Genomic DNA, 22,148 nt, shown 5'->3' with positions numbered 1-22,148 from the left:
GTAGTTGATAAAGCAAACAAACAAATCTTCTTGCACTTGAATAGCTCATTCTGATGGTATCCTTAACATCAATATTGCGTTTCTTGTACCTTTGTCTTTCACAAAACCACATTGTTTTTTTTACCTATTTCAGCTTGTATCTTACTTTTAGCTCTTGTCATCAAAATTCTTAGAAGTATCTTGGTGATATGACTCATTAAACTTATGGTCCTATGTAATTCTCTTTCTATTGCTCCAGGTTTCTTAGGGAAAGTGATAAATACTGATTTTTTTCATCTCTTCTGGTATTATTCCAGTCTCATAAATGTCATTGATTAAATCAGTAGGTTTTTCAATTCTATAATCTTCAAGGGCAATAATTTGTTCTATTACTAATTCACCAGGACCTGCTGCCTTTCCTTTCTTCATCTTATTTATTGCATTACGAACTTCAGATTTTAAAATACTTGGACCTTCAATGTTTTTCTTAATTTCTGGTTTTTCACCTCGATCATCTTCAAACAATTCCTGAACATACTCAGTCCATCTGTTCATAATCTCATCTTTTTCCATGATAATGGTACCATCCTTTGCTTTCAAACAACCACCTGAAGAACAGAAGAGCTTTTTACCGGTGATATTCTTGATTTGTTAATGTAACCTTTTTGGATCAGTAATAGGGATTCTTTCTATTTGTTCACATTCGCTGGTTTAACCATTCTTCTTTGGCTTTTTGACATAAGCTTTTAACTTTTTAATATAAGGACTTATACTCTATAGGATTTCCTTTCTTCCATCTCCTTTCTTCCATTAGATGTTTGATTTCAGTTGACATCCATTTATTCTTTGTGCTTTTTTCTTTTTTTAGGAATCACTGACTTTGCTGATTCTACCAACGCATCCTTCAGAGAGCTAAACTTCATTTCTACATGATTGCTGTCATCTTCAACAGATGCTATTTCTAGACTCTGACACCCAGTAGGATAGCTGGAAGAACTGAACCACTGATCTACACAGTGGATATTGGAGATCAGATGTGGAGACATCATGTGGACCAGATACTGGATGCTCAACTGAAAAACACACCTGAGTCGACTACATCCAACAAGGTGGACACATTACAATGACCAAACTTACTTCTCAGTGATGATGTCACTGACAGTAATGTGACACTGGAAACTGAGAACGACGTCTTAGACAAGACACCTATCAAACCTGATGCCACGTCACAGGCCCAGAGCACAATGAGAACATTATCATTGACAAGACACCTGCCAAACCTAATGCCACTTCATAGGCCCAGAGGTGCTATCTTGAAAGAAACAGCGTACCACCCAAAAGACTGAATCATTAGAACTGTGAAGCTCATGATAGACTGTTATTGTGAAAGCATGTTTGTTTGGAATATGGGTTTATGAAAGGAAAATGAATGTTTTGTACATATACAGTCTTATGTTGCATTGATCTAAAGGGAGAGGAAGTGTAATGTATGGATCTATTGTTTTTTAGATCAACTTTATTCCTGAGAGACAGAACCCTAGTCTTTAGATCTTGGGATAGAAATATGTCTTCTCACTATTATAGAACATAGAATAGTACAGCACGGTACAGGCCCTTCGGCCCACAATGTTGTGCCCACCCTCAAACCCTGCCTCCCATATAAGCCCGCACCTTAGATTCCTCCATATACCTATCTAGTAGACTCTTAAACTTCACTAGTGTATCTGCCTCCACCACTGACTCAGGCAGTGCATTCCATGCACCAACCACTCTCTGAGTAAAACACCTTCCTCTTTTATCCCTCTTGAACTTTCCACCCCATACCTTAAAGCCATGTCCTCTTGTATTGAGCAGTGGTGCCCTGGGGAAGAGGCGCTGGTTATCCACTCTATCTATTCCTCTTATTATCTTGTACACCTCTATCATGTCTCCTCTCATCCTCCTTCTCTCCAAAGAGTAAAGCCCTAGCTCCCTTAATCTTTGATCATAATGCATACATTCTAAACCAGGCAGCATCCTGGTAAATCTCCTCTGTACCCTTTCCAATGCTTCCACATCCTTCCTATAGTGAGGTGACCAGAACTGGACACAGTACTCCAAGTGTGGCCTGACCAGAGTTATATAGAGCTGCATCATTACATCGCGACTCTTAAACTCTATCCCTCGACTTATGAAAGCTAACACCCCATAAGCTTTCTTAACTACCCTATCCACCTGTGAGGCAATTTTCAGGGATCTGTGGACATGTACCCCGAGATCCCTCTGCTCCTCCACACTACCAAGTACCCTGCCATTTACATTGTACTCTGCCTTGTAATTTGTCCTTCCAAAGTGTACCACCTCACACTTCTCCGGGTTGAACTCCATCTGCCACATCTCAGCCCACTTCTGCATCCTATCAATGTCTCTCTGCAATCTTTGACAATCCTCTACACTATCTACAACACCACCAACCTTTGTGTCATCTGCAAACTTGCCAACCCACCCTTCTACCCCCACATCCAGGTCGTTAATAAAAATCACAAAAAGTAGAGGTCCCAGAACTGATCCTTGTGGGACACCACTAGTCACAATCCTCCAATATGAATGTACTCCCTCTACCACCACCCTTCTGCAGGCAAGCCAATTCTGAATCCACCTGGCCAAACTTCCCTGGATCCCATGCCTTCTAACTTTCTGAATAAGCCTACTGTGTGGAACCTTGTCAAATGCCTTACTAAATTCCATATAGATCACATCCACTGCACTATCCTCATCTATATGCCTGGTCACCTCCTCAAAGAACTCTATCAGGCTTGTTAGACATGATCTGCCCTTCACAAAGCCATGCTGACTGTCCCTGATCAGACCATGATTCTCTAAATGCCTATAGATCCAATCTCTAAGAATCTTTTCCAACAGCTTTCCCACCACAGTCGTAAGGCTCACTGGTCTATAATTACCCGGACTATCCCTACTACCTTTTTTGAACAAGGGAACAACATTCGCCTCCCTCCAATCCTCCGGTACCATTCCCGTGGACAACGAGGACATAAAGATCCTAGCCAGAGGTTCAGCAATCTCTTCTCTCGCCTCGTGAAGCAGCCTGGGGAATATTCTGTCAGGCCCCGGGGACTTATCTGTCCTAATGTATTTTAACAACTCCAACACCTCCTCTCCCTTAATATCAGCATGCTCCAGAACATCAACCTCAATCATATTGTCCTCACCATCATCAAGTTCCCTCTCATTGGTGAATACCGAAGAGAAGTATTCATTGAGGACCTCGCTCACTTCCACAGCCTCCAGGCACATCTTCCCACCTTTATCTCTAATCGGTCCTACCTTCACTCCTGTCATCCTTTTTTTCTTCACATAATTGAAGAATGCCTTGGGGTTTTCCTTTACTCTACTCGCCAAGGCCTTCTCATGCCCCCTTCTTGCTCTTCTCAGCCCCTTCTTAAGCTCCTTTCTTGCTTCCCTATATTCCTCAATAGACCCATCTGATCCTTGCTTCCTAAACCTCATGTATGCTGCCTTCTTCCTCCTGACTAGATTTTCCACCTCACTTGTCACCCATGGTTCCTTCACCCTACCATTCTTTATCTTCCTCACTGGGACAAATTTATCCCTTACATCCCGCAAGAGATCTCTAAACATCGACCACATGTCCATAGTACATTTCCCTGCAAAAACATCATCCCAATTCACATCTGCAAGTTCTAGCCTTATAGCTTCATAAATTGCCTTTCCCCAATTAAAAATTTTCCTGTCTTCTTTGATTCTATCCTTTCCCATGATAATTATAAAGGCCAGGGAGCGGTGGTCACTGCCCCCCAGATGCTCACCCACTGAGAGATCTGTGACCTGACCCAGTTCATTACCAAGTACTAGATCTAGTATGGCATTCCCCCTGGTCGACCTGTCCACATGCTGTGACAGGAATCCATCCTGGACACACTTAACAAATTCTGCCCCATCTAAACCCTTGGAACTAATCAGGTGCCAATCAATATTAGGGAAGTTAAAGTCACCCATGATAACAACCCTGTTATTTTAAAGATGAGTGAGAATATTGGCTTGAGGCTATACTCACTCATTTCTATTAATGTAAATGTTGCAGATGAGTACACCAGCATTACAAAACACTGGTTAGACCACACTTGGAATATCATGTTGCAGTTCTGATTGTCACACTATAGGAAGGATGTGATCACAATGGAGTGAATGTAAAGGAGGTTTGCCAGGATGTTGCCTGGATTTAGTGAGGAGGGCTTGGAAAGATTGGGTTTGTTTTCCTTAAAGGCTGAGGAATGACCTAGTAGAAGTAATATCTATGAGAAAAATTGATAGGATAGATAGTCAAAATCTTTTTCCCATTCTAGGGGTATCAAAAAAAAGAGCATAGATTTAACATGAAAAGTAGGGGATTTAATAGGGTCTTGGTGGTACATTTTCTTACACAGATAACGTGGTATCTGGAATGTGAAATCAGATAAAATTACTATACTTAAGAGGCATTAAATAGGCAAGGCATAGAAGAATAAGGTCTGACTGTGGGCAATTACGATGAGTATAGATGGGCGAAATGGCTGGCATGGATGTGTTGGGCCAAATGGGCTGTTTCTGTGTTGTTCTTGTATGACTCTATGACTATTGTTCTTGTATGACTCTATGACTATTGCTAAATAGGAGGGTTGTGATTTATGGATCATCTTTCTTTGATATTTGGTATGATGGCATATTTTTAAAATGAATTTTGTTTACATTACGTGGACTGGAATCAAAAATTAGCTATGGCTCGAATATCAGAATCAGGTTTAATATCATCGGCATTTGTAATGAAATTTGTTATCAGCAGCAGCAGTACAGTGCAATACATGAATATCAATTCCTCCTTCTGGTAAAAGTATTTTTCCCTCCCCCTCCGCTTCTTCTATTTCCCACTCTGGCCTTTTACCTCTTCTGCCCTAACAATCACTTACCCCTGAGTTCCTTCCTCCTCCCCTTTCTCCTATGAGAACTAGGATTCAAGTCTTGGGCTCTTGCCTGCAGACCAGGTGAGAGACATGGACATGCTACAGTGTGGTTGCGCTCACCTGGGGCCTAGCCTTGCCCTCCCATGTTTGTGCGGTGGAATGATGGGCTGGATTGCGTGCGTCTATACACTGCCGGGAGCCTGTACCACCAATAGCTGGACATTGTCACTCAGGATCTTGGACTATATATAATTATTTTGAGTGAATATTCTTCTTTGCTCAATATTTTGAATTATGTTATTCGCTATTTTTGAATGTTTTCTTGCTATTTTAAATGTTTTGCACCTTGAACCCAGAGGAATGCTGTCTTGTAGAGCTGTATCTGTGTATAGTTTGATTAATAACTTAACTCGATTTGATTTTGATTTGATTTGGTCCACTCTCCTCTCCTATCAGATTTCTTCTTCTCTAGCACTTTACCTTTCCCACCCACCTGGCTTCACCTATCACCTTCTAGCTAGCCTCCTTCCCCTCTCCCCACCATTTTATTCTGGCATCTTCCCCCTTCTTTCTCGGTCCTGAAGAAGGATCTTTGCCCAAATGTTGATTATTTATTCATTTCCATAGATGCTGCCTGACCTGCTGAGTTCCTCCAGCAATTCGTGTGTTGCTTTGAATTCCTAGCATCTGCAGACTTCCTTGTGTCTGTTTCGAAATTCAATGCTAGTACACACTACTAAGCCCCCTATTTACTATTAGCTGTAACTAAAGAGCAAAAATCTGTGGATACTGGAAATGCAAATTAAACTAGAAAATGCTCAAATTACTCAGCAGGTCAAGCAATATCCGTGCAGAGAGAGACTGAATTAATGACATTTTTTAAAAAATTGTGCCTTATAATCTGCTCCTGAAATTTCTTCCAATTGAAGTCGTTGCCCCTCTGTAATAGTGTTAGCTCAACAAGACTGATTTCTGGGAAGAGTGGAGGGAGGGATATAACAGTCCTGTAACGAATGTCTAAGCAAGTTAGGCTAATAATCTCTAGAGGATTGAAATGCGATCTCACTGGGACAAGATTCCTAAAGGCTTGACAGGGTAGATGCTGAGGTAATGTTTCATCCTGTCAAGCCTTTAAGAATTTTGTGTCTATACTGTGTCCAGAACCAGAGGGTACACTCTCTAAGTAAGGACTCATCCATTCGGGACAACATGCAGAAGACATTTCTTCAACCAGAGGGTATGAGAATTGTTGAAATTTGCTATCCTGTATCACTATCCTTCACTGTCTGGAAATTTGATCATTGAATTCACTGAAGGCTGAAATTGGTGGATTTTTATATAATAAGAGAGTTGAAGGATATATAGTTAGTGCAGGAAAATGGCACTGATGTAAAAAAAACGAATCAGCAGATATACTACTAAATAACAGAACAGTCATAAGGATTTGAATGGTCTAATTCTATTTTCTTCTCCAGAATTCTTACTGACTAACTGGAAATAAATTTCTTGGTGGAGATCTTCCTTTCTGCATCCACTTGACATATATGTGCATGGAAATCTATTGAGGACTGATATCTTTCCAAATGATTGTCATTTTTATTGATTTCAGATGAGAAGTATGTAAAATGTGGATGAATTTTGGATCATCTATAATGCAACATTAAAATTGGCCTCGATCTGAATTGACTGTTTAAGGGAAGAGATAATTTTCTTTGTTTGACAATTGTTTGAAGCTGGTTTTCCAATTGTTCTATTCATGTAAACCACAGTTGTTTAAGATAATTATTGGGCTGGAGAGCATCTATTGTACATGAGATTGTTTTCACTATTCAACAAAAGACATATGCCACTTAATATATAAACCTTAAGTCTTTCTCCTTACTTTCCCCAAATTTGTTTCCTTCTTCAATGTTTGACCCAAACTCACTTCACTGCCGCGTTAGGTTCAATAAGCCCATTATTTTCATGTAAAAGAGATGACTTGATTTCAATGTGACTGAAGCATACATGCAAATTGTGTGCAAATCATATGACCTGGCATCAATGTCAGAGTAAACTTATTATCAAAGTCACCATATAGTACTCTGAGATTCAGTTTCCTGCAGGCATTCACAGTAGAACAAAGAAACACAATAAAACTAATGAAAAACTACACACAAAGAGTGAAAACTATCTAATGTGCAAAAGAAGGCAACTGTGCAAATACAAAAAGAGAAACAAATGAAAATATTAATCAAGAAAGAAATAATACCAAGAACATGAGTTATAGAGTCCTTCAAGTGAGCCCATAGGTTGTAGAATCAGTTCAGTGTTGAAGTGAATGAAGATACCTATGCTGGATCAGAAGGATAACTGAAAGATAATAACTGTTCCCAGATCTGGTGGTGTGGGACTCAAGGCTCCTGTACCTTCTTCCCAATGGCAGCAGCGAGAAGGGAGCATGGACTGGATGGTGGGGTCATTGAGGCTGGATGCTGCTTTCTTGTAATATGTTGGTGAGGACTTCAACATGTGAACATTGACGATTCCTAGGATATGCAAACTGAGCCGATTTATATGGTAATTGATGTGGAGTGCTGCTAAACCTCAGCTCAAAATTCAAAATGCAAATTTATTATCAACGTACTATATGGATACCATATATAAACCTATAATTCATCATCTTTCAGGCACTCACAAAACAAAGAAGCACAATAGATTTCTCTAAAAAAGCACACACACAGAAGACCACTATATAATCCAATATACAAAAAAGGGCAATTCGCGCAAGCAGTAAAACAAGTAAACAAAACACAAGGACAGCAGAGTCCCCAGTAGTGATTCCACAGCTGCCAAGCCCATCCAGACTGAGAGGAGTGAAGCCCGTCCAAGAACACAATGGCTGCAGGGCACCAACCGCTCACGAACATGGTGGTGTGAGACCCAAGACTCCTGCACTTCCTGGCCGATGGTAGTGGCGGGGTGGGGGGGGGGGGCCAGAGAGAGAGAGAGAGAGAGAAAAAATAATAGAGACCAACCAAACACAGGCATACACTGCTGAACCCCTATTTGTTTTCCACTTCTAATGATTTTAATCTTGCTTGACACTCTAATTGGCACGGTATGATGGAGCCGACCATTGCTTTGTCTTCCATAATCAGGCCTCAAGGCAGAGTCCATCCCCAGCAATGGTTGCTCCAGCCGTACCAGCATTCCTGACAGTCTAGTTCACAGAACTCCCCCAGGAGATCAACTCGACACTCCATGTAATGCTAAAGGTAAATCTCTCACAATTAAATACAAGTTCTGTAGCTAAAATGTGTCCCTTCCCCACAAGTGCTATTTAAATGGATAATTAACTCCTTGCACTTTAGTTGATTTGTGCTAGCTGTTGCCTCAATTGTCTGATGATTTGATGCTTTATAATATTCTTTAAGATGCACAGGGAATGCTGAGGCAAGTGCAGAAGGACTCTTCCTGACCCCAAGGCTTCTGTAATAGTGTGTTCCTTTAGATACGGGTGAGTTCGTAAGAATTCCCTTTGGAATGTAATAGGAGAAGGAAAGTGAGTAGCAGCCAAACAAGTCAGGGTCAGTCCTGAAAGAGGGAGGCCAATAAAGCGGAAGAATTCTTACCAGTTAGCCAATTCCATACAAGCTCTCACAGGAACAAATATCCAATGTGAGCATACATTTCATTTTAGATGTCCTACAATGATATTTGTATCATCAACTTTTGACTATTGCTAGGACCTCTTTACTAGTGGGTGTCAAGGTCTGGGTAGTCTTGGAGGAACGAAGGAGCAAAGGAGCAAAGGATTCCTGTCCATTCCATGCACCGATAGTAAAAGAAGTAAATGTGGCTTTGGCTGAAAGAGGGTGAGTGTAAGCTACCTTCACTTTCAGTGGTTGCTGTTGTGCCAATTGCCATGAATCTCGAGTGATTGCTCCAATGGTTGCGAGTCCGATTTCTTCCATGGAATAGGATGATGACAGCCACACCTGATCTCTCTTACCTGCTACTGTCTTTAGTTGTGAGCTAATTTCTCAGATATATCAAAGGAAAGTTTGTGAGCTGGTGATTGTGCAATGAGTTTCGATGATGTGTTGTTTATGGTTGGCACAACAAAAAGGATGAGAGATGTGGACGTGTGGGCTTCAATGATGCCATAGTGTATGGGTGAACTGAAGTGATGTAGTTTGGGAATGAGGCCGGTGCCAGTGGGCTGGTGGGAGGCATTGGCAACGTCTAGTTATGGTACCGTTGATAGCAGCAGTTCATGAGATCTTGTGACATTTTATCAAGTCCTCAAGACTTCACACTGGTTACCTTTGGTTTATTTCATGACCGTCTGTGTCTGATGTTACTCCTGGTCCCCTGCGAAAACAGAGTCAGAATTATACAGCATGGAATCAGGCCCTTTGGCCCAACTCGTCCATGGCAAACAAGGTGCTTTCCAAAGCTGGTGTCATTTGTTGGCAATTGCCCCACATTCCTCCATGCTGTCCCATGTATCTATACAAATAGATCAGTGGCTAACGTTGGCAAAGGAATGGAGGATGACACTTAATTGGAACAAGTTAAAGGGAAAGTAACCAGTTGATTACAGGACCGTTAATAGCATTGATATAAGAGGCGATTGTGAGATCAAATACCATAGCCCCATAAGAGTGACTGCATAAGTAGATAGGGTAGTCAAGAAGATGTATGGCATGCTAGCCTGTCTTGGTCAAGACACTGAGTCCAAAAGTCAGAAAGTAATGTTGCAACTTAAAAAAACTCCAATCAATCAATATCTGGAGTATGTATTCATTCTGGTTGCCCCACTGTAGGAAGGATGTGGAGCTTTTGGAGAGGGTGTTATGGTGGTCCAGATATCTCCCGAACTCTGGCATCAAGTCATCAGTGGCACATCAGTAAACCAATTTCTGAACTACTATGCTACGAGTCTTCTCAGAGGTAGCAGTAATTTCCCCACTGATCTTCATCACCTGCAGAAACTGGAGTGAGTCTCTACATTAACTAGCGTGGCTTGATTACAACTGTTAATAGACTGGTGCCTGGCTGTGGTTATTCGTGCTGGTGGGACCCTGAGATTATTGTAATGGACTGTGCAAAAGAATTTAATGTGAGAGATATGTACAAGAATCTGAGATATTTTGATAGGGTAGGTAGAAAGGAACTGTGTATGAAGAATAATGTGTTGTGAAGGAACCACTGTGTTACAGCATTAGGCTGCTCTCACACAGCTCCAGCAACCTGGGAGTTCGAGAGCTTAGTAACAGAGTCATGACAACAATCTTGCCTACAATATCAATAAAACAACAAAACAGCTCGTCATTAACTTTGGGTTGGAAAGTGCACATGTTCATGTCTACATCAATGATGTTGAGGTTGAAAACTTCAAGTTCCTTGGTATAAACAGCAGTAATTGCATGTTCTGGTCCAATCATGTTGATATCACAGCCAAGAAAGCTCATCAAGATCTCTACTTCCTCAGGGGATTAAAGAAATTCATCACGTCCCCTTGACTCTTACCAATTTTTATTGATGCACCATAGAAAGCACTCAGCCCGGATGTTTCACAGCTTTGTATGGCAACTGCTCTGCATGTGACAGCAAGAAACTACAGAAAGTTGTGGACACAGCTCAGCACATCACATGAACCAGCCTCACCTCTATTGACTCTTATCTATACATCTCACTGCGTCAGTAAAGCAGCCAGCATAATTGAAGACCCCACCCACCACAGACATTCCTCCAGCCATTTCTGTTTCCTCAAGCATGTCAAAGTTGTGTGGGCTGGAAGGTTATTTAGCCACTGAAAATTGCCTACAGTGAGCACATGGATGTTAGACTCTGGGAGAAGTTGGTAGAAAGGTGGAGAGAATAAAATGAAATTAGTGTAGGGCATGCAGATGGGGTACTTAATGACTAGCACAGGCTTGGAAGGCTGGAGGGGCTGTTTCTGTGCGGACTGTCCCTGATACTTTGGTTTCTTTTAGTGGACTTTCAAACTTCCATCCACAGCACAGTGTAAGCCAAAATGCCTAAACAAATGCATTATTATGCTCCATCCAATCCTCCTCTCCCAGTTACCCTGCTCCATGTGTCACTTCTGTTTATCAACAGAACGCTGCTTGTTCCACCTGATGTATCTTTAGGTCAGTATAATTCATTCTGATTACCGATACATAACGAATAGGATGAGATCATTTCCTATCATGATCATCTTGAAAAAAAAGCATCAGGAAGTTCTGCACCCTCATAAAGAAGAGGTACTTGACTCATTTCCTCTGATTCTAATTAATAGCTTCCTTACTGGAATGACAGTTCTCAAGTGCCGAATCTCGGGAGGATGAGAATAGTAGTTTCATGTTCAGCTCTCACAGGTGCAGAATTCATTACTCCGACAGGTTAACTATTGGGTCAATTTTCTCTGTGAATGTTGTATAAATATCCACCAGCCTATGTTACACTCATAACAAGGTTCAGTTGGCAGGATCAGGTTTTGACAAAGGCTTTTTCTCATGCCAGTCTGGAACTTCAAAGCTCTTCCGGTAAACTGATTTTATCACCGTGAACCAGTTCCTAGCTGCTTCTATGGAGGCATCATTTCCTGGAAGTCTGTCTCCAGTCAGTAACTCTAAATGCACTGCATGGCAGCATCCGTGCATTTTATTCCACCTCTGAAATTAATTCCATTGATTTCCACAATGTGTTAGCACTATCAGCTGGGGATAAATTTCTAGGCACATATGTCATCTCTCTCACAAGTCTCCTGATTTAACCTTGCTAACCACATGAACAGTGACCATGTCGTGAAAATCACCTTGCTACCCTTAAATATTCGCAGGTCGAACAAATCAAACGGCTACTCAGCATCAGTGAGCTGTAGTAATATTTCAAGAATCATTGATGAACCTGTATTTCAGATTTTTTTTTTGTGTCTCAATCATTATCTACATTAGAGGACTACAAATTGACTAGCAAGTTGGCTGCTTCTTTTTACCATTACCACCTAAAGCAGCAAGTGCTTTAACCCATACGAAGCAAGAGATTGGTTTCTCATTTGCTTTTGGTTTGCCTTTGGAAAATAAGGTAACAGGAGGACAGCCATTCAGCTACTCGACTATTCCACTGTAAATAATTGCTGATATGTGTTATTTATATGCTTTGGTTTCATATCCTTAATATGATAGACCAACAATTATATTGAGATTGACACTACCAGACATTTTTTTCAATTATTCTCCCTTCTGTGGAGGACATATCTAGACGAGATTTTAATTTCAATACTGTGGTGTAGATTTTGTTGAGTGCGTCATAAACTGTGTTCTGGCACTTTTTGTTTAGTTGTTGTTTAAGAATCAGCTGAAAGCTTTCAGCCAACTGTATCATTATAATATGAGCATACGTATGAACAGCCGGCCTTCGTGCTTATTAATACTAATAATGAGAGTGAGAGAATAAGAGAAAATCCTTTAGTGTCCCTCGTTGCTATGTCCTGCCATCTCCTAAAGAAAAAGAACTTAGATTCTGGCTCAACACATGCTGAATGAACTCAGTGGGTGGCAGCATCTATGGACGAAAATGAACAGTTGACATTTCTGGCTGAGACTCTTCAACAGGAATGATAAGGAGGGAATCCAGCACTAACCTGATTTTCCCAATCTACCTGAATATTGAAATCTCCAAGACTATTGTAACATTGCTCTTTTGGCACACATTTTCTATCTCCCATTGTAAATTTGTAGACCCACATCCTTACTACTGTTTGGGGATCTGTATATAACTCCCATCAAGGTTGTTTTAGCCTTGCAATTCCTTAGCTCTATCCACAATGATTCAACACCTTCTGACCCAATATCACCTCTTTCTAATGATCTGATTTCCTTTTTTACCAAGAGAGCAACGCCGCCCCCTCTGCATTCCTGCCTGTCCTTTCAATACAATTTATGTCCTTGGACATTAAGCTCCCAGTTATAATCTTCTTTCAGCTATTATCCACTGATGCCTACAACATCATACATGGCCATCTGTAACTGTGCTACAAGCTCATCTACCTTATTCCGTTTACTGCACTCATTCAAATATAACTCCTTCAGTCCTGTATTCACCTTTTTTGATTTTGTCTGCCTTTTACATTGTAACTCATCTTGTTGACTGCAATGTTGCAATGCCTCTCCTCACTACACACAGCCCCCGTTTGTAAACCAGCTACCTCATCTTCAGCACTATAAATCCAGTTCCTACCCCCCTGCCAAATTAGTTTAAACACTTCCGAACAACTCTAGCCAACCTGCACACAAGGATATTGGACCTCCTTTGGTTCAGGTGTAACCTATCCCTTTGCACAGGTCGTACCTTCCCCAGAAGAGATCCCAATGATCCATTAATCTGAACCCCACGCCCGTTCCTCAGCCACGCAATGATCTACAAATTTATCCTATTCCTAGCCTCACTGGCATGTGGCACAGGCAGCAATCCAGAGATTACTACCCTGTTGGTCCTGTTTCTCAGCTTTCTACCTATCTCCCTAAAATCTCTCTTCAGGCCCTCCTCACCTTGTCTACCTATGTCATTGGTGCCAATATGCACCAAGACATTTCTGGCATCTCTCACTGGAAACCTGTCGGCCAATTTCTGTCAATCAGAATAGTTATGTTGATTTTTTAAAAAATCAGATGTTGACCGCAGCTACAGAAACTGAGGTAAATATTTGTCTATTCATCAGATCAACCACAGCCAATCATACGTCACAATAAATCAGATTCAAATTTACTCTATTTAGCACATGTACATAATGACATCAAGTAAGAATTTTGTAATAGTAATATAAAATTAGTGTACCTGTATCCCAGCAGGAATTGTGCATTTTGCTACTCTCTCTCTCATGGTGGTTAATATAACACGTTTTGGATATCACTGACCAGTAAATGTTTCAGTAAGAGATTTGTATAAACGTGTGCCTTTTTCAGTTAGACAGCTTCAAACCTTTGTTCCCAGATCATGGAGCGACAAATGTTAAGTTCATGCAGCTATGGTATAGGTACATGCATCTGATGCTCCAGCATCTCATCAGGGATGACAGTCCAGTTGTTTTATTCAGTGAAATGTAAGTGCTATGTCCTCGAATATCTGTCTGGCTGTTGTACGTAGGTTTGTCATTCTTGCATAAAAACATAAGATCCCTCTGTACGTCACTTATTCAGATAATAAGTATCACCGCATAATGGTTTAGAAAGTGACCAATGGCAATGAATAGGTTCGGAATTATTTCCATCCAAGACAGCAAGGAAGTTTGAGAGAATAACCATTTTTGCAATGTTATCACAGCCAGAGATTAACAGTAAGGAAGTGCTTAGTGATGTTCACTTTACAGAATTTGGTTGTGATCTCTTTTTTGGCAAGCTGCATCAGCCAGGCTTTGGAAAAAAAAATGAAATTGATGATTTCTGACACTTATATAAAGTGTGGAGAGTTCCAATAATTTTATCTTCCTTTAGAGATTAAATTTTGACACAGTGATGATTTTAAACAGCTAATCTTTCACGCAGACTAGTTTAGTAGTTGAGACACTTTATTGTGCTTCTGCTCTATACATGCTACTTACTTGGTACTCATAACTGATAATATCTTTTCTTATTATAATGTCTAAGCAATGATAATTTGTCTAAAGGTTGTCTTCAAATCTTACAGTTGGCAGATACAGGGGTTTGTTGCCATCTGCATCAATCCTTATTCTGTTAAATTACCAACACAAGTAATTTAAGTCATGTTGCTTAGTACTAAGATGCATCTGTTTAATTTATTACTCGATGTGAAATTCTATTGTAGTGGCAACTATTTTAAATTCTGGTTCTACTTACACTCCAGTTGACTTCAATTAGCTTTCCACCAAAATATAATGATTCCCTTTATAGGACTTCTAGTATCAGTTCAAATAAATTCCTAGTGTCCAGCAGCTATATCAAGCTGGTCAAATGAGAATTCTCAAAGGCCAGTTTGTCAAAAAGCAAAAAAAAAAAAATTAATGTTGTAAACATTATGCAGCCCTTATATGTCAGAGCAAACAGACTCCATGTGAGAGTACTGCATATTTAAAAATATTAAAGTTTTAAAAAAACCTTCTGCGTGAGTATATGAAGTGTGATAGCATACCAAGTAGAAATAAAACTGAATCAAAATCAGGTTTATTATCACTAACGAATGACATGAAATTTATTGTTTTGTGGCAGCATTGCAGTGCAATACATTAAATACACAGTGGCATGCAAAAGTTTGGGCACCCCATTCAAAATTTCTCTTACTGTGAATAGCTAAGCGAATAAAAGATGAACTGATTTCCAAAAGGCATAAAGTTAAAGATGATACATTTCTTTAATACTTTAAGCAAGAAAACATTTTATTTCCATCTTTTACAGTTTCAAAATAACAAAAAAGGAAAAGGGCCTGAAGCAAAAGTTTGGGCACCCTGTATGGCAGTACTTAGTAACACCCCCTTTGGCAAGTATCGCAGCTTGTAAATGCTTTCTGTAGCCAGCTAAGAGTCTTTCAGTTCTTGTTTGGGGGATTTTCGCCCATTCTTCCCTGCAAAAGCCTTCTAGTTCTGTGAGATTCTTGGGCCATCTTGCATGCACTGCTCTTTTGAGGCCTATCCACAGATTCTCGATGATGTTTAGGTTGGGGGACTGTGAGGGCTATGGCAAAACCTTCAGCTTGCGTCTCTTGAGATAGTCCATTGTGGATTTTGAGGTATGTTTAGGATCATTATCCTGTTGTAGAAGCCATCCTCTTTTCATCTTCAGCTTTTTTACAGATGGTGTGATGTTTGATTCCAGAATTTGCTAGTATTTAATTGAATTCATTCTTCTCTCTACTAGTAGATGTTCCCTGTGCTACTGGCTGCAACTCAAGCCCAAAGTGTGATCGATCCACCCCTGTGCTTAACAGTTGGAGAGGGGTTCTTTTCATGAAATTCTGCACCCTTTTTTCTACAAACATACCTTTGCTCATTAGGGCCAAAAAGTTCTATTTTAACTTCATCAGTCCACAGGACTTGTTTCCAAAATGCATCAGGCTTGTTCAGATGTTCCTTTGAACCTTTCGAATAGAACTTGAAAAGCCGAAGATGAGAATGGACTACCTCAAGAGGCGCAAGGTGAAGATTTTGCCATGGCCCTCACAGTCCCCTGACCTAAACATCATCGAGAATCTGTGGATAGACCTCAAAAGAGCAGTGCATGCAAGACAGCCCAAAAATCTCACAGAACTAGAAGCCTTTTGCAAGGAAGAATGAGCAAAAATCCCCAAACAAGAACTGAAAGACTCTTAGCTGGCTACAGAAAGCGTTTACAAGCTGTGATACTTGCCAAAGGGGGTGTTACTAAGTACTGCCATGCAGGGTGCCCAAACTTTTGCTTCAGGCCCTTTTCCTTTTTTGTTATTTTGAAACTATAAAAGATGGAAATAAAAAAGTTTTCTTGCTTATGTAAGGGGGTTCTTTTTTTATGTTACTGCGTAGGCTAATCAAAATGGCTTCTTTGTTATGTTAACTGCTGAGATAATTCTCTCGCTAGCAGCTTGTTTGGGTTATAGAGAGAGTAGTATTCAGTTGCTAACCAATTGGGATAGGTGTTCTTCTTTCTTGTGTGTCTGTAAGCTATTGTGATGCACGGGTTTTTGGGCAGAAGGCGCGATGGAGAGAGAGAGTGGACGCGATGCTGTGAGCTGGCCGATGGGGCGGACCCCAAGCCGGAGTCCGAGGTCCAGGGTCTTCGACAAGGAGAGGAGACGAAGACAGACTCGTGTGGAGCATCTGGTTGACCACCGTGGTTGGTCCCAGGTGGCGGGTCGAGGTGGTCAGAAGGGATCGAATGGTGGAAAGCTGACCCCATTACTAGAGCTCCAACTGTGCATGAAGAGGTTGAACTTTGATAAGTTTGGTGCCTTTTACTTTCCTTTTATATTTTATCTCTGTTAATTATATAGTTAGATAATGAAGACACATAGTCCCCTTTTATTGTCATTTAGTAATGCATGCATTAAGACATGATACATTATTTCCTCTGGTGTGATATCACAAAACACAGGACAGACCAAGACTGAAAAAACTGACAAAACCACATAATTATACATATAGTTACAAACAGTGTAACAATACCATATCTTGTTGAAGAAAGTCCGTGAGCACAGTAAGGTTCAAAGTTTCTCAAATGTCCCACATCTCACGCAGACAGGAGAAGGAAGAAAAACTCTCCCTGCCATGCCGACCACAATCCGACTCTGAGTTATCCGAAAACTTCGAGCTCTGATCTGACACCGAGTACTGAGTGGCATCTCTGCCGAATGATTCGACCTCCTTCTTGGTAGCCAAAAGCAGGCAAGGCCGGGGATTTTGAGGCCTACCCTCTGAAAGATTCCCGACCACACAGTAACGACAGCAGCGAACGGGCGTTTCAGAAATTTCTCTAGATGTTCCTCTGTGCTTTCACGTCCATTCTCCATCAAATCAAAATTGTCCACAGCCCCTAGTTAACAGATACAACATCATTTTTCACCAGAGAGCTGCGCACGCATGGCGTGCTGCCATCTTCTCCTCCCACCGACACCAGTAATAATAAGTTCCAGTGATATCTATAAATTGTAATCATTTAATCGTGTATGGTGTATTGTCTGTTATTTTTGCATGGTGGGGTACATCACACAGCATCCACACAAACTTAGTTACCCAATTTGTTACCCAGTTCGTTACTTCCTGAGAAAGCTAAAGAGATTTGGCCTGTCCCCTAAAACCCTCACTAATTTTTATAGATGCACTGTAGAAAGCATTCTTCTAGGATGCATCACAGCCTGGAATGGAAGTTGTCCTGTCCAAATCCGGAAGAAGCTGCAGAAGATCGTGAACACTGCCCAGCACATCACACAAACTGATCTTCCGTCCTTGGACTCACTTTACACTGTCGGAGCAGTGCTGCCAGGATAATCAAGGACATGACCTACCCAGCCAACACAATTTTCGTCTCTCTTCCCTCCGGGATAAGGCTCAGGAACTTGAAGACTTGTATGGCCAGATTCGGGAACAGCTTCTTTCCAACTGTGATAAGACTGCTGAACGGACCCTGACCCAGATCTGGGCTGTACCCTCCAAATATCCGGATCTGCCTCTCAGTTTTTTTGTACTACCCTTTTCTATTTTCTATTTATGATTTATAATTTAAATTTTTAATATTTACTGTCGATTTGTACTACAGGGAGCGCAAAGCACAGAATCAAATATCGCTGTGGTGAATGTACGCTGTAGTATCAATTGTTTGGCGACAATAAAGTAAAGTTTGGCGGGGCCGAAGGCTGCTTCCCCTAGAGGAAAGTGAGTTGAGCGAGCCTGAGGCTTACACTTAAAATATTAAAGAAATGTGTCATCTTTAACTTTACACCTTTTGGAAATCAGTTCATCTTTTACTCGCTTAGCTATTCACAGTAACAGAAATTTTGACCAAACTTTTGCATGCCACTGTACTATAAATAATAAGAAGATATATAATAAAGTAAAGTAATGCAAACAGAGAGCAAGACTAATGAGGTAGTATAGGTTCATGGAGTGCTTAGAAGTCTGATGGCAGAGAGGACAAGCTGTTCCTAAAATGTTGCATGTGTGTCTTCAGGCTCCTAGGTGCTGGGGGTCCTTAATGACGGGTGCTGCCTTTGCGAGGCGTCACCTTGTGAAGATGTCCTCGATGGTGGGGAGGCTAGTGCCGTTATGGACCTGGGTGAGTTTACTACCCTCTACAGCTTTTCTGAGCGAGCCCATTTTAGGCTTTGTATACCTAAACACAAGATAGCATTTCTCAGAGGTGCTAATTTTCAGGTGCATAAAATCATATTTAAGTGATTATAAGTTCCTTTTAAAGCTTCCATTCTATGATGTGTAAGTTCACTGGTGATATGGTCACAATGGCTGGAGGACTGACACCAGTTTGACATTACCCTGGTGATTGGTATTAATGTAATGAGCTACCCAGTATCAGCTCTGTCATTTAAAGCAATTAATAGATGCACTTAAGGTGTACTGCATAAACACATGAAGCAAGGAATGGAAAGGTTTCTTGATGGAGTTGGATAAATAGGGCAGGCAAGGTCACAGGGAGCATAAAGCAGCAGGTACCTAATTATACACTTGATGGTGAAATCCTGTGACATCTCAACGACACAGACTTACAGGTTATGCCAGTAACTTGGGGGATGTGGTGGTGAGATTCCTGTTCTTATAGAAGCCAAGCCAATGGGTATATTTCAAGTGAAGGTTGATAGGTTCCAGATTAGTAAAGTCATCAAATGTTATGGGGAGACAGCAAGAAAATGAAGTTGAGAGGGATAATAAACATCCATGATGGAATTGTGGAGGAGACTCAATGGGCTGAATGGCCTAATTCTGCTTCTATGTTTTATGGTCTTCTTACAGAATATATGACATTTAAAAAAATATGGATGTCTAATACCTGCTGGTGGTGGTCATTCAGTATTCCTTTAGTAATTGTGAAGATGGCTGTCTTCTGCTCTGTTGACTATATCAATTTAATTTCAGAGGACCCTGTAACAGGCATTAGGTTCCTTGTGTGTTTAATACTGCAAGTTCCTTGCAATCAGCATTGCAGATGTAAGATCACTCTTCTGGAGAGTGAACCCACTGGAAGCATCTGGCTCAGATGGTGTCCATAGTCATGTTCTTGGGTCCTGGTTTGGATCAGCTGGTGGGTGCATGTGCAGACATTTTTAACCTCTCCCTGCTTCAATCTGATGTTCCTACCTGGGATCACTATCATCCCAGTAATGAAGGAGAACAAGATAACATGCCTTAATGACTACTGCCCAGTGGTGTTGACTTCTATCATTGTAAAGTCCTTCAAGGAGACTTTAACTCCTGTTTTCTAGGAAACACCAGCTAACTGCAATTTGTCGACCACTGTAAGAGTTGTATGGTGCATGCCATCTCTTTGGCCCTGCATTCACATCTGGAGAAACTGGACAGTAAAAACTTCTACATTGGACTCCACCTTCAATACTATAATTCCATAAAAAACCTCGTCACCAAACTCCAGACCTGGTGAGTCAACACCTCCTTTATAACTAGATCTTTGACTTTTTGACCAACAGACTGCAATAACTATGGAGAGGCAGCAACACCTCCACCATGATTATTCTTAACACTGGCACTCCACAAGATGTTTCCTCAGCCTCCTTCTCACCATCTTGTAGTCTCATTACTGTGTGGCTGGATCTTGCTCTAACTTCATCAGAGACTATGCAGATACTTGTAGTGGGCCATATCTCAAATAAAAATTTGTGTGCAGTTTTGGTCCCCTAATCTGAGGAAAGATATTCTTGCCATAGAGGGAGTACAAAGAAGGTTCACCAGATTGATTCCTGGGATGGCAGGACTTTCATATGATGAAAGACTGGATCGGCTAAGCTTATACTCTCTGGAATTTAGAAGATTGAGGTGGGATCTGATTGAAACGTATAAAATTCCAAAGGGATTGGACAGGCTAGATGCAGGAAGATTGTTCCCGATATTGGGGAAGTCCAGAACGAGGGGTCACAGTTTGAGGATAAAGAGGAAGCCTTTTAGGACTGAGATGAAGAAAAACTTCTTCACACAGAGAGTGGTGAATCTGTGGAATTCTCTGCCACAGGAAACAGTTGAGGCCAGTTCATTGGCTATATTTAAGAGGGAGTTAAATATGGCCCTTGTAGCTAAAGGGATCAGGGGGTATGGAGAGAAGGCAGGCATGGGGTTCTGAGGTGGATGATGGGCCATGATCATACTGAATGGCGGTGCAGGCTCGAAGGGCCGAATAGCCTACTCCTGCACCTATTTTCTATGTTTCTAATAACATTGAGGGTTCCTTTCCCTTAATATCAGCAAAGCCAAGTAACTGGTCATTGACTTCATGAATGTTGCGGGGGGGGGGGGGGGTGCGTAGAGTGAACGTGCTCCTGTCTACATCAGTGATGTTGAAGTTGAGTGGATTCAAAGCTTAGGAGTGAATGTCACCAAAAACCTGCCGAGTTCTAACCTCATAGATACTATAGCCAAGAAAGCTCATTAATGCCTCCACTTGCTCTGGAGGCTAAAGAAATGTGACGTGTCCCTGTTAACCATTGCTAATTTTTATTGGTGCACTGTAGAAAGCTTCCTCTCTGGATGCATCACGGCTTGGTTTGGCAGCTGCCCTGCACACGACTCCAAGGAACTGTAGATTGTGGATACAGCTCAGCACATTACAGGAACCAGTCTCCACTCCTTGGACCCTGTCTATACTTTTCACTGCCTCAGTAAAGCAGCCAGCATAGTTAAAGAGCCCACCCATCCTGGAAGTTCTCTCTTCTCCACTCCTTCATTGGGCAGAAGGCCCAGAAGCCTAATGCATGTTCCACCAGACACCAGTACAGCTTCTATCCCACAGTTATAAAATTATTAAATGGTTTCATAGCGCAATAAAATGAATTCTTAGCCTATCTCCTTATGCATCTTAATGTTTGTCTACACTGTACGTTCTCTGTAGCTTTTACATGTTTTTCTGCACTGTTATTATTATACTGTACATTGTTCTACCTCAAAGTACTGTGTAACGAATTGATTTATGTGAACAGTATGCAAGAAAGGTTTTTCATTGTAGCCCAGTACGCACAACATAATAAACCAATTCTGATCCCAGTTCCAAAAATAAGTATTTGAATGCTATTTGAGACTGTAGCCAGGAATATTAAAATAATTAGTAATTGGTTTATTGTTGCCACTTGTACTGAGATGCAGGGAAAGGCTTTCGTTTGCCTGACATCCAGAATGAACATTCCATACCTGGGGTGAAATGATTAGGCAGGGATCATTTGTATATCGAGGTCATGCAAAAGGGAGAAAAATATTGCAGTTACTGAGAAAGTGCAGTGCAAGGAGGCAAACCTCGTACAAGGGCCATGACTGGGTCGGTCAAGACAGCAGGCGTTCATCTTTACCCTTTAAGAGGTCCAATCAGGCATCTTATAACAGCCGGGTAGAAGCAGTCCTTGAGCCTGGTGGTACATGCTCTCAAGCATTTGTATCTTCTGCCCAATCTGAAATGGACCTGGCTTTTTTGGGGGGGATCCTTTTAACATTATTCATGTTGCACAGCTTTACACTGCACATTGATTGATCACTGTTCAATTCTTCTCCGTAAAGATTCCATT

The sequence above is a fragment of the Mobula birostris genome, chromosome 2 (genome assembly GCF_030028105.1).
Source record: "Mobula birostris isolate sMobBir1 chromosome 2, sMobBir1.hap1, whole genome shotgun sequence".
In the NCBI taxonomy this organism is placed as follows: Eukaryota; Metazoa; Chordata; class Chondrichthyes; order Myliobatiformes; family Myliobatidae; genus Mobula; species Mobula birostris.
Note: the sequence above shows the minus strand (reverse complement) of the source record.